Source organism: Sabethes cyaneus, chromosome 3 (genome assembly GCF_943734655.1).
Source record: "Sabethes cyaneus chromosome 3, idSabCyanKW18_F2, whole genome shotgun sequence".
In the NCBI taxonomy this organism is placed as follows: domain Eukaryota; kingdom Metazoa; phylum Arthropoda; class Insecta; order Diptera; family Culicidae; genus Sabethes; species Sabethes cyaneus.
In genome coordinates this window covers 57036293-57049992 of record NC_071355.1, presented here as the reverse complement: position 1 = coordinate 57049992, position 13700 = coordinate 57036293, and the positions used below count along the sequence as shown (strand labels likewise).

The 13700-nt window shown below is 39.8% G+C and overlaps 2 non-coding genes across 2 annotated transcripts; both read left to right on the top strand.

Moving 5' to 3' along the window:
- Nucleotides 1-12772: 12772 nt before the first annotated feature.
- Trnad-guc (transfer RNA aspartic acid (anticodon GUC)) lies at nt 12773-12844 on the top strand. The gene has a single exon. It is a non-coding gene; the product is annotated as a tRNA-Asp (tRNA).
- Nucleotides 12845-13329: 485 nt separating this feature from the next.
- On the top strand, nt 13330-13400 carry Trnag-gcc (transfer RNA glycine (anticodon GCC)). Its single transcript has one exon. It is a non-coding gene; the product is annotated as a tRNA-Gly (tRNA).
- The last annotated feature ends 300 nt before the right edge of the window (nt 13401-13700 follow it).

The window sequence follows — 13700 nt, the reverse complement described above, 5'->3', positions numbered from 1 at the left end:
TTGTAGTTACGGCACTACAGTGCTAGTATCTTATTAGTGACTAAATGAACGTTCATTTAGTCACTGATGAGTTACTAGCGTTGTAGCACCATATCTACAAACGATACAGCCAAACTTTCTTCAGAAAAATTTTAGATTAAAACTAGTTCTACAAATGTCCCATATATAACATTGTTATATTTGGCTCGGCTGAGACGGTACTGTCAAATGAATCAAAATTGAGTCAAAGTGATCGAACCATACCTGCAATCTGCCCTTTAAACCTTCAAAAGGGCGTAACTCAAAAATTTGTCGATCGATTTTTTTTTTAAATTGGCTCAGAGGTGTAGGATAGCAATACAAACCAACTGGCATTTTCCGTTTAAATGGCCTATTTTATTTTTTAATAACGGTATTTTGAAGACCGTGAATCGGTTAAACTTACTCGTTCACGGAAAAAATCTGATTCCGATACCATGAATAAAGTCATGAAGTCATGAAACTTAAATTGCCGTCAAAACATGACTGAACAGCCATATCAGGCAGCGCAAAATCATGAATAATATTTCATGATCTTGCGTTGAGTTGTACTGTAAGAAGTTCGTGATATCATGATTATTATTCATGGTATCTATACCTATAAAGAAGGATTTCTGTCTGTCTGTCTGTCTGTATGTCTGTCCGTATGTTCCTTATAGAATCGAAAACTACTGAACCAATCGGCATGAAAATATACATGTAGAGGTTTTTTGGGGCCAGGAAAGGTTTTAGTGATGGTTAGAAACCCCTCCCCACACTAAGAGGGGGGGCTCCCATACAAATGAAACACAAATTTCTGCATAACTCGACAACTAATCAAGCAAATAGAACAAAATTTGGCATGTGGGTGTTTTCGGTGACAAGAATTTATTCTATGGTAAATTGAGACCCCTCCCCTCTTTAAAAGGGGAATTATAACTCCTCTCCTCTTTAAAAGGGGGGGTTTCCACACAAATTTCCTCATAACTCGAGAACTAATCAAGCAAATGGAACCAAATTTGGCATGTGAAGGTTTTCGAGGGCAAGAATATTTTCTGTAGTAAATTAGGACCCCTCCCCACTTTAAGAGGGGGGGCTCCTGTACCAAAGAAACACAATTTTCCTCATAACTCGAGAAGTAATTAAGCAAATGGAACCAAATTTGGCATGTGGGTGTTTTTGGAGACAAAATTTTTTTCTATGATGAATTGGGACCCCTCCCCGTTTTAGAAGGGGGGGATCCTAAACACATGAAATACAAATTTCCTCATAACTCGAGAACTAATCAAGCAAATAGAACCAAATTTGTCATGTGAAGGTTTTCGAGGGCAAGAATATTTTCTATGGTGAATAAGGACCCCTCCCCACTTTAAGAGGGGGGGCTCCTATACAAACTAAATACAAATTTCCTCATAACTCGAGAACTAATCAAGCAAATGGAACAAAATTTGGCATGTGGGTGTTTTTAGAGACAAAATTTTTTTCTATGATGAATTAGGACCCCTCCCCACTTTAGGAAGGGGGGCTCGTATACAAATGAAATGCAAATTTCCTCATAACTCGAGAATTAATCAAGCAAATGGAACCAAATTTGGCATGTGAAAGTTTTTTAGGGCATGAATATTTTCTATGGTGAATTAGAACCCCTCCCCACTTTAAGAGGGGGGGGGGGGGCTCCTATACAAACGAAATACAAATTTCCTCATAACTCGAGAACTAATCAAGTAAATGGAACCAAATTTGACACGTGGGTGTTTTTGGAGACAAAAATTTTTTCTATGATGAACTGGGACTCCTCCTCACTTTAGGAGGGGGGGCTCCTATACAAATGAAATACAAATTTCCTCATAACTCGAGAGTTAATCAAGCAAATGAAACCAAATTTGGCATGTGAAAGTTGTCGAGGGCAAGAATATTTTTTATGGTGAAATAGGACCCCTCCCAACTTTAAGAGGGGGGGCTCCTACACAAACGAAATACAAATTTTCTCATGACTCGAGAACTAATCAAGCAAATGGAACCAAATTTGGCATGTGGAGGTTTCTGGAGGCAAAAATATTTTCTATGGTGAATTAGGACCCCTCCCAACTTTAAGAGGGGGTGCTTCTACACAAGTAAATACAAATTTCCTCATAACTCGAGAACTAATCAAGCAAATGGAACCATATTTGGCATGTGGGTGTTTTTGGAGGCAACCATTTTTTCTATGATGAATTAGGACCCCTTACCTTTTTAAGAGCCCCCCCTCTCATACAAATGAAATTCAAATTTCCTCATAACTCGAGAACTAATCAAGCAAATGGAACCAAATTTGGCATGTGGAGGTTTCTGGAGGCAAAAATATTTTCTATGGTGAATTAGGACCCCTCTCAACTTTAAGAGGGGGTGCTTCTACACAAGTGAAATACAAATTTCCTCATAACTCGAGAGTTAATCAAGCAAATGAAACCAAATTTGGCATGTGAAAGTTGTCGAGGGCAAGAATATTTTTTATGGTGAATTAGGACCCCTCCCAACTTTAAGAGGGGGGGCTTCTACACAAACGAAATACAAATTTCCTCATGACTCGAGAACTAATCAATCAAATGGAACCAAATTTGGCATGTGGGAGTTTTAGATAGCAGCAATGTTTTCTATGGTGAATTACGACCCCTTCCCCTTTTAAGAGGGGAACTCCCATACAAATGAAATTCAAATTTCCTTATAACTTGGGAACTAATCAAGCAAATGGAACCAAATTTGGCATTTGGGAGATTTTGGAGTCTTGAATTTATTTTACGATAGTTAGAGACCTCTCACCCCTGTGGTAGGGGGATATGAACTCTCATACAAATAAAACAGAAATTTTTGCGAAACTCAAAAACTAATCGAACTCGAGAAATTCGAGACTCTTCCATAAAACATTAGTCAATATAAGACCACAAAAACTATCTATAGTAACGTATAGTAACTATCTATAGTAATCTATAGTAACTAGATCATTCAGGACGAGACGGTCGCGAGTGTTGCCGGTGACCCGCCGTCGGAAGCGCCGCCCACTGGGGGGCTTGCAAAACTCGAGATTGTGACAAATATCTTCCGAGATTCATGATTTATGTACAACACAGGTTAATTTGTGGCAATACGAAGTTTGTCGGGTCAGCTAGTATTTTCATAAAACATAAGCTAGAAACCTGAAATCATGAGTCATTTTACTCATTTTGGAGAATAAATTTCTATCCATGTACCTATTTTTAGATAAAATTTTATAGAATTACTAATACAAGGATCCATTCAACACTCAGCTATCCAGTTAAGCGGCTTCTGAGAACATTCAGTCGAGAGGAGGAGCATGAATCTTCTGAGATTTGAATAGCGTATCCAAGGGAACGCATTAAGTGGATTACGATAGGACACGGAATATTACTTGCTCTACTTGACATTTACTTTACTTTAGTGATAACGGTTCGTCATCGATGCTGCACCGAACGTATTATGGTCCTCTAGTACTATCGGCCCTAGGCAGCCGTTCTACAAACCCCTCGAACACCAGTTGAACGAGCATCATCCTTGACAGCACACCTCCACTCGGTGCGGCATTTGTCCAAGAGTCCATGGTCTCTTCCTGGATCTCTGTTGCAAATAATCTTTCATCTGGCATTCTGCCGCGTTGTACTAATTCACACATTCCTCTTTCCGTTTTGACACCATCTCAGAATTTTACGCTCAAAACCCTCAAGAATCGTGACCGTGAATTGCCACCGGTAGTATTACTGTTCTGTAGTGCTAGCACCAGTTTTGGGCAAAGTTGCAAACTACGGGACTTCAGCTAGCTACGTAAGCCGTAGAAATCTCGATTCACGACTACGCATGACGCATGATCTTTACGTCGAAAAACCTTGTTCTAGCATGATTTGCCACAACTGACCTTCTGCGGCTGGGGTGGTAGTCTGACAGACACCGAAAATCAGACAAACGAAAGAGATGCTTTATGTATTGTATTTTGATTCTGAAGTTTGCGGTGTCTTCCTGACTCATATCTGCAGGTTTATTACATCAAATAGGTTGCTAAATATATGTTCTCAATTATAAAATAATTAAAACTTGAATAGACATAACCAAATAATAAGAGTTATTAAGTTAATTTTAGGTGTCCAGCAAGCTACCACGTTAGCATAATCGTTAAGATTAGGGCACCTCAGCCGCAGAAGGCTAATGTCGTCTTATAGAATCGTACGACGCCTCGAAATCCACAAACAGATGATGAGTCTTTAAGTTATTCACCCGGAACTTGTCTAGCAACTGATGCAGAGTAAACATCTGATGCGTCGTGGAGCGCTCGTCACAAAAAACCAGCTTGGTAGTTGCCGTTGAAAGACTCCGCTAATGGTCTTAGTCTACAACACAGGATATGGGAAAGCACCTTATACGTAGAAATTAGCAGTATCATACCTCGATAGTTTTTACATTCGAGTCGACGGCCATTTATAAAAATAGGACAAATTAGGCCATCAACCAACATTTGTTCTTCCGCCCAGATTCTGACAATGATCCGGTGGATTGCTTCGTACAGCCACTCGCTTTCCGCTTTCAGAAGGTCAGCCAGTATATCGCCTTTCCCAACAGCCTTGTCGTTTTCAGCTCACTAAATGCCTTCTTAACCTCCTCCTATTTTGGTAGCTTGTCCTGTTCCGTGTTTACCGCTCCAGTCAATAGACATGGGAAGTACCTACTCCTTCCACCTAGCCGCTATCACCGTTTTGTCAGTAAGCAGGTTGCCTACACGTTACCGGCGAGCACATAGCCCTCGTTCTCACGCTTTTTCAGTCGATGAGCTCTTTTTTCCGCAGTGAGCATGCGACTGCTGGCCTAGTTCTTCTTGTCTGTCACTCTCTGATGTTCGCGATCAAATCATCTATTATGCAGTTTCCACGCTTCATGCCTACCACATCTTTCGCAACAGTTAGTTTCAATGGCACCATGGACGTTTCTCTATACTTACTTTACCAGCCGAGAGCCGGGGTGGCTCTTGTCGTATCAAGAATTTCTCTCCGTTGTACTCGGTCCTGGGCTACTCGTCGCTAATTCGTTGCACAGTCGTCCGGCATCGGTGTACGATGGGAATCTGTCCAAGCAGTGCCTGTAGCTCGTGATTCATATGCCTCCGTTAATCTCCGCTTTCCGATTGTACTCCGCCAAAATTTGTCCGCAACACCTTTCGTTCAACGGCAAGTGCACGTACGTCTTGCGTTAGCAAAGTTACTGTCTCGGTAGTCCGTAGTGGACTACCGGTCTGATTAGCGTTTTGTATATCGTCAGCTTTGTGCGGCAGCGTATGTTCCTTGATCAAAGCGTCTTGCAAAGGGAAAAGTAGGCTCGATTTCCAGCTTGAATGCGTCGTTGGATCTCCTTACTCGTATTATTGTCGGCGGTGACCAGAGATCTCAAATATACGAACTCATCAACCACTTCCAGTTCATCGTCGTCAAGTGTCACTGACTGTGGGAGGCAAACGTTGCTTTCTCTGGATCCTCCCCACCATATATTTGGTGTTTGACGCAATAATTTCTAATCTTATCCTACTAGCTTCCGTTTTAAGTCTGGCGTAGATTGCCTCCGCCGTCCCAAGGTTTCTAGTAATGATGTCGAGGTCGTCTGCAAGGGCTAGGAGTTGGCTACTCTTGCTGAAAATCGTTCCTCCCGTTTCGATGTCCGTTCGCCAGATAAAACCTTCAATACCCAACAAACACCGAAGCTGAATTAAAATGCTACTGATTTGTTCACAGCTAATTTAACTCTGAATACAGGTGGTAGACGCTGAATAAATTTAAGCAAAGACCTCTGTATTCTATAAAGGCCCGCGCAGAATTGGTACTTTACGGTTGCGTTTGTGTTAATCTGACAGTTCTCCCATACAATCTGACAGATTATCTGTCAAATCTACGCAGACGCTACCATAAAATACTAATTCTGCGCAGGCCTTAAGTGATTAAGCAGCCAACGATTGCGCTGTAAATCAGCAGCTTCACATAATAGTGTCACAAGCAGATTAGGCGCATCTTCAACTTCTCCACAACCCGTCAATATTCTCAATAATTGAACTATACTAATATTTATTCAGCCGAAATTAGAGAACTTATACAACCTATTTCGCTTGAGGTAGAAAAAACACTTGTTAAGCAATTATATCGCCCTTTATATAACCTCTGAGCGCCTTGTTTCCAGCTTTGCGTAAATTGGTTATTTAAAAACGCGCAAATGCCTCTATTAAGCACCATTGCAGAATCGAAAGTAGCTATTAGCAAGCCTGAAGCTTGATAAAATCACCAAATTTACATGTTTAAGAGCTGAAAAAAGGTTTTTATTTCTAAAACTAAACCATAGTTCAGCCACAGGTAGGATAAATTCAGCTATAAAAGCGTTTTATCAGCCTGAAATTGTTACTTGGGTAGCTGCTTTCAAAGCTGCAATGGAGCTTAATAGAGGCTTATGCGTGTTTTTCAATAACCAATTTGCGCAATGCTGTCAATTCTATTTTTAGAACGAGAAATAGTTTTGCAATGCTCTTTCAGTCGCTTAATCAACGTCTCATCAACCTGGAAAAACTTAAAGTAGCTTAAACATCGCTTGGTCAAACATCATTTGAGTGCTTACTTTATGCAGCTTGGATCGCCTTAAACCAACTCGTAAACAGCAAATGCTCTTGCTGTTCCCGAAAGATGGCGACATGCAATTTAAATTTGCATGTATATACGAATTCAAGTTATTCAAAATTTAAAACATAGCATACGACGCCAAAGCAAAAAAATAAATATGACGCGTTTTCTATTATTTTTTAAATTTAAAAATAGATTATTTTTTGGCTGCATAAAGGTTGATAAGACGTTGGTAAAGCGACTGAAAAAGTATTGCAAAACTATTTCTCGTTCTAAAAATAGAATTGACAGAATTGCGTAAATTGGTTATTTAAAAACACGCAAAAGCCTCTATTAAGCTCCATTGCAGCTTTGAAAGCAGCTACCCAAGTAACAATTTCAGGCTGATCAAACGCTTTTATAGCTGAATTTATCCTACCTGTGGCTGAACTATAGTTTAGTTTTAGAAATAAAAACCTTTTTTCAGCTCTTAAACATGTAAATTTGGTGATTTTATCAAGCTCCGATCTTGCTAACAGCTACCCAAGTAACAATTCTAGGCTGGTCAAACGTTTTTTAGCTGAATTTATTTAACTTGTGGCTGAACTATGGTTTAGTATTAGAAAAAAAAAACCTTTTTTCAGCTCAAACATCTAAGTCAAGCTTCGAGCTAATAGTTGCTTTGAAGCTGTAATGTAGTTTAATACAGGCTTTTGCGCGTTTTTAAATAACCAATTTGCGCAAAGCTGGAAACAAGGCGCACAGAGGCGATATAACTGCTTAACAAGTGTTTCCCCGCCTCGAATAAAATAGGTTGTATAAATTCTCCAATTTCGGCTGAATAAGTATTGTACAGTTGTTTACATTAATTTTATTCGATGCATTTTCAGCTATAGCTCAATAATTGTGGCTGCCAAAATGTTTATTCAGCGCATAAATGTTTCTTGGGTAGCGATATTAAATAACAGACAGGACAGTCCATCTCCTTGCAGCAACCCTTTGCGCGATTCGAAAGGACTCGAGAGTGTCCCCGAAACGCGCACGTAGCACATCACTCGCTCCAGGGTAGCTTTGATCAGCCGCGTCAGTTTGTCCGAAAAACCGTACTCGTACACTATCTGCCGAAGCTGTTCACGTTCAACTGCACGTTGTACTCTCGACATTTCTGCAGGATTAGTCGGAGAGTAAAAATTTGATTCGTAGTAGCACGGGCCCCCATAAAGCCTGATACTGCTCTACTAATTCTCTTGCACGGGGATACATCCTTTTCCCTTCCTTCCTTCTGTTCTACGAATCGTTGATCAAGCTTTCTGGCGAGTTCCGTTACCATGCTATTTATCGTCAATCGCTGAATGTTAAAACGCAGTATCCTCGCAGTGCGAGCCTTCGAAACCCTTTTTTTTTGTTTGAATGTAGTCACTTTAACAACTTGGGTCATTCGTGACTTCTGCAGGATTGGCATTAGAATTCGGATCCTCGGCGTGAATGCTAACCTCAACCTTGCGCAAATCTTATTCACGACGAGATAGTGTTTAGAGTCGATATTTGGTCTCCGAAAAGACCGTACATCGATGATATCCAAAAAGTAGTTTTTTTTACAATCGATGGAGTGTACGGTAGATGAAAGTAATGAAACAAAGGTGTTGATAGTATTCAAACAGAACGGAACAAGACGTTCCGACAAAAATAGGTGGCTCGTCTGAACCAAAAAGTGCCAACCGTTAAAGGGTGTCCCACATCGAATTGCACCACGGAAAAACGCCGAACAAAATTGCCCGTTGGGTATTTTCTCTTTAAAAATTTGATTAGAAGTAGTTTAGAGTGTATTGTGTACCCTGTACCCTGTATTTTTATCGCTGTCAGTTTTTCGAAAATTGGAAAAATGGCGTCTCCCGAAAAGCAACGTCGCAAATGGATTTTGCACAAACACCTCGAAAATCCTCTACTCTCGTCAGGACATCGTAAAACAACTTGGAATCATGCAGTCAACGGTGAGTCGTATGATTAAACGTTACTACGAAACTCTGAGCATCGAACGGAAGAAGAAATGCGGTCAGAATAGATGTTCTGTGGGGTGTGGCCAAAACGTTGAATCTGTCCAAGTTTTTTGTTCAGAGAGCCAAGGACCGGGAGGGACTGCACTGATAATAAAACTTGGTTTATAGTACGAAAACGAGCGTTTGCTTTACGAATTCTTTCGTTGTTTTCTACCACGAAGTAGATGCGTAAAATCAATCCTGAATGTTTTGTACATATTAACAAAGCTACATTCGTACGAATTATTGCATTTTACGAAATTCGTAGATTTTACGAATGCACGAAAAGGCTGTCGATAAAAATAGTACTAGCTTTCACTATTTTCCGGTAGGTGTCAGTATGCTACATTACCGACACCTATCGAAAAATAGCGAAATCTTTATTATCTCTGAAAAAAGCTGATTTTATCGAGAATCGAACTGAGCTCGTTTGTCACACTTCTTTACGAACAGCCGACGGCGCCGCAAATCACAGAACCACAGCAACTGCATAGCAAGAAGGTCATAAATGCACAAGTCTATTTTCTCTTCATACAATCTTCGCTTCCCGTTTTCGTCGATAATGATGCCAGACAACAACCGTGCATCAAATGTGTCTTGATGCTAGACAGCTACGAATGTGCTCTCGTAAAAAATACGAACCATTCGTAATAACAACATTTGCGGTAGACAACAAGCCTACGAATGTTTTAAATGGTATGAAATTATTTGTACCAGCTACGAATATAGTTTTACGAATGTTTTTTCAAGAACAATACGAAATTATATTCTCAGTGTGCATACGTACAAAGTGCAGAAGGATCCAAATCGTGACGAACGGCAAAATTCGGTGGGAAAATCACGGGCCCGGAAACTGTATATCCAGACGCTGACGAAGCCTCATTGTCTCATCATGGATGATGAGACTTACGTCAAGGCAGAATTCCGGCGGCTTCCGGGGCTACTGCTCTTTACCGCCCAGCACAAGTTTGATGTTCCAGAGGAACATGATTTGGCAACCGATCTGCTCATGTGGCAAACGGAGTGCGTCGTTCGTGACTGCTGAAGCTGCAAACGGGCACATCTATCTCGAGGAGTGTCTACAGAAGCGTCTGCTTCCTCTGTTGAAGCCACACGTGGGCCCTACGATCTTCTGGCCAGATCTAGCTTCGTGCCACTATTCAAAGGATGTTATACAGAACATTATGAGTGAAGCTAAGCGCGACGTGCGAGCATACGGTTATGTTATTGTAGTTGAATGAAATAAATGCCATAATGCATTATATTCTATTGTCTGAAAGTTTGGAAAGGGTCGGTCAACTAGGTGATTTTCTACAGCGTTTTTACGTGATGTAATTTGATGTGGGGCAACCTTTATATTACCTTTTAAACAAGACTAGTAGTGCATAAATCGATTTGATCATCTCTGATAATCGTCCATCTAATTGACCCCTTTGAAAACCCACATTTTTGAGCATAACTTTTGAATTGCTCAATCGTTTTAAAAAAAACCCTCCCAAAACCTTCGCAATAGCAAGAGTTTTCATTTGATACTAGAACTGTTAAAATCGATTAAGCGGTTCCGGAAAAAATCGGATCACGTTCTTGGACGTACGTTTTTGGACAACAATTTTTAATTCATCATATTTCTTGTCGGAAACCCAGTAAATTGTGTTTGTGTGAATTAAATCTATGGTAAAGTGATTTGTGAAGATGTACCTATGAAAAGATTTTGAAAATTTAAATAAAAAAGTGCATTTCGGCTCATTTATTTTCAACTGATTAAAATAGGTGACACTGCTTAACTCGTTCCTTACCCTAGTATACATAGGTAAAAACGAAAAAAAGTTTATTCCTTTTCAAAAGTTAGGCTACACCAATTTCGGTAAAACTAATTATGCCAAGTTTCCTAAAAATACGTAGGCTTTACAGCCAACAAGCTTTATTTGGTTCTGAAAGTGACCCAGTGGGCAGGTTTTAATGATTATGTCAATGTTTTGATTGTAAGTGGTGTTATGCCAAACAGCATTATGTCAAATTACGATATGCTAAAAGGGTGGCACCCGTTCTCATTGCATTGTGACGGAACGATAATTGGCTCTGGTGCGTATTCATAAGAAAGCGAAGCTTTGTAAATTATGCCTAACGCCTATTATTCCTATTGTCCATTATACCTAACGTCCGTATGCTTAACGTCGCACTGCCGTGCTAGAGAACCAACTGGTTATACTAAAATGTTGAAACCCTCATTCCTGGTTAACGAGTTAAGAGTAAGGTGTGTGCGGCTAGGAAAAATATAATCATAGTGTATATAAGCCTAGTGAAAGTAAGCTAAATAAAATGAAATTCTAGTTGGTAGCCATCTTCATATCGGTGTGCGTCTCGAAAAGTTGCAACAGTAAGGAACAAACCCTCATGCCTATTCGGACGGCATATTCTTTTGAATTCTAATAAATACTGGATATAATGTTTCATTGGATTGTCGCTTGTTTTCATTTTAGCCTAAAAGGGTCAAAACTAGATCAAGCACCTAATATATTGAAATTATTATCACCATACTCTCAACATAAAGTTTAATTTCATGGCACCTACTGCTTGAAACAGCTTCTATCTATTTTAACATGGTCCTGTACGAAATTAATTGGTTAGAATGTTGGAATCAAAATCCAAGTTTATAGTATATCTAATTTCATTCTCCGTATATTAGATTATTATTTGTAAATGATTTTACAATTTCGAAGAAACGAAAGCATCCCAACACCGGATCGACTGGTTTTAACGGTGGATATAGCAGACATATAAAGGCAGGCTGATAGCATCCACCTTACGACGACGGCGACGACGACGACGACGACTCGGTGTTAGTTTTCACAACCTTTTCACTCATTTTCGGATGATGGATGTGCTATTCTCGCTCACGTGACACTGGACATCAATTCAACCGGAAAACCACCACCGTCCAAAGGGGCCATATAAAGGAAACAGGTTCTGAACGTTATACTCAAATTAGGCCCTCATTTTGGAATTCCTTTATGAGCGCCAGCATCCACAATCGGTCAGCGCTGGTCGTAAAATGAAACCTTCATTTCGAAGCTTCGTAGAAACACAAAACAATCCAGCAGCTAGTTTACCGACTCTTGTGTGCAAGACGACAAAACAATTCTTCCAATTAGCTAGCTGCCTTCGTTTCCCATCCTGGATGGGAAGCAGTCGCGTCGGGTTTTTGGAAGTGTAGTACCCTCGTCAATCCAAACAAGGATTGCATCAGGTACCGGTACCCAGGTCGAAATTGAATTTCTTCGAGAACCTACCGACCGGCGACGGTGGCATCCATCCGTAACTTTATAACGGCTGGATCCGTAAGGTGACATTTGAATCCGCCCGTGAAAGGATTGTGCGGTGAATTCATTACAAATTCTGATACCTTGATAAGCAGAAAGGAACGATTTCTCTACCTTCCGGGTTCACCCCCGAAGAAACCTGCTTTCTTTCGGGAAAACTTTCGCCTTTATCACTCAGCCCGGTTTGGTTTTACATAATCAACCGTTTTGGGGAAGCAGCATATTAAAAAGTTTTTTCATTATCCGTATGCATAATATGCGGAGATTATGCTGCCGGATTAGCTTGATTCAAAAGAAAAGGTACATAGTCAACTGTATAGAACAGACAGTATTGTTGAGCTACAGTCTGGCATTCAACATCGTCAGGAGTCTCAGGACTTGAGTAGAGTAACTCAAACTGTTCGGGTTTCCTTTAGTGCCAGGAACAGATTCATCACCGCTGCGCTCTGGTGGATGTGTGACTAACTCTTGAAGTAATAGACAACGTAACGAATAGTTTTCGAAGCAAATTTCCGTTTTGAAACTTCACTTCTACTGTTTCTTTTCTGTTTTGCCAGAATGAGCTGTAAAAATTTCAATTTATCTCATCAGAACTGGCATTGCTAAAAAGAGCTTACTATTGATAGTAATTTTATTATATAAAGCATTCCAGCATCATTTACCTATCTAGACAAAATAGATTGTAGATCATTGTATCACGGACTATGTGGTTGTATGAAATGAAACATTAATTCAACCAAGGAGTCAGGATACTGTGTTTATCACATTACATAACAATTGGTATAGTTTGCTATCTAAACATGAGTCCTCGATAGTATAGTGGTAAGTATCCCCGCCTGTCACGCGGGAGACCGGGGTTCGATTCCCCGTCGGGGAGACTACCTTTTTATCATAGCAATATTTCAAATAGGTGGTAAATATAAATAGTAGCAGCGTGCTGATTTGATTTGATTTGATTGATTAGTAGTTAAAAAATGGTGGTAAATAGATTGAAATGTGTTGAAACGTTCTACCTAAGCATAAAATTATTTTTAATCGACTGAAACTGTAAAACTTAGATTCTGAGTAGAAAATAGTTGTTCGTTTACTTACTTCGACCCATATTTAGAGGTTAACCTACTCCGGAATTAGTCCTACCGATTTTTTCGATCAAATGACCCAGAATGAACCCAGAATGTAGCAATTTAGCTACGCTTTAGGAAGATTTTCAGCAGTTTTGACAAAGCTTACGTTGTTGGTTCATTTGACTTATAGGTGCCAATTGTTAGGAGAGGTATAGATTAGGACAACAGTGGCTTTTGTAAGTAAATTGGTATTTCAATAACCACAGTCGTCCATAAATAAAACAGAAATTTTTAACAAGCATCGGTGGTTCAGTGGTAGAATGCTCGCCTGCCACGCGGGCGGCCCGGGTTCGATTCCCGGCCGATGCAACCGACTTCTTTTTTATTTCTTTATTCATAACATATATTTTAATAAGTAAATAACTCGTTCTAAAATCAGTTTGACATTTTTAATTATAAAATCCCAAGTACAGCACATTTTAAATTTTTAGGGAATATATGCTAACTTAATTCAATATAAACGCAATGCCATCATGCCATCCGAAACAGCAGAAAATTGTTGATTCTGTTTATCTTTTCTCTCCTGGTATTGATTCGAGTTATTTACTGACATACTTTTACAGTTAGTAAATAGTGGTACCGGTAAATCTCATTCCAACTTTTTTATCA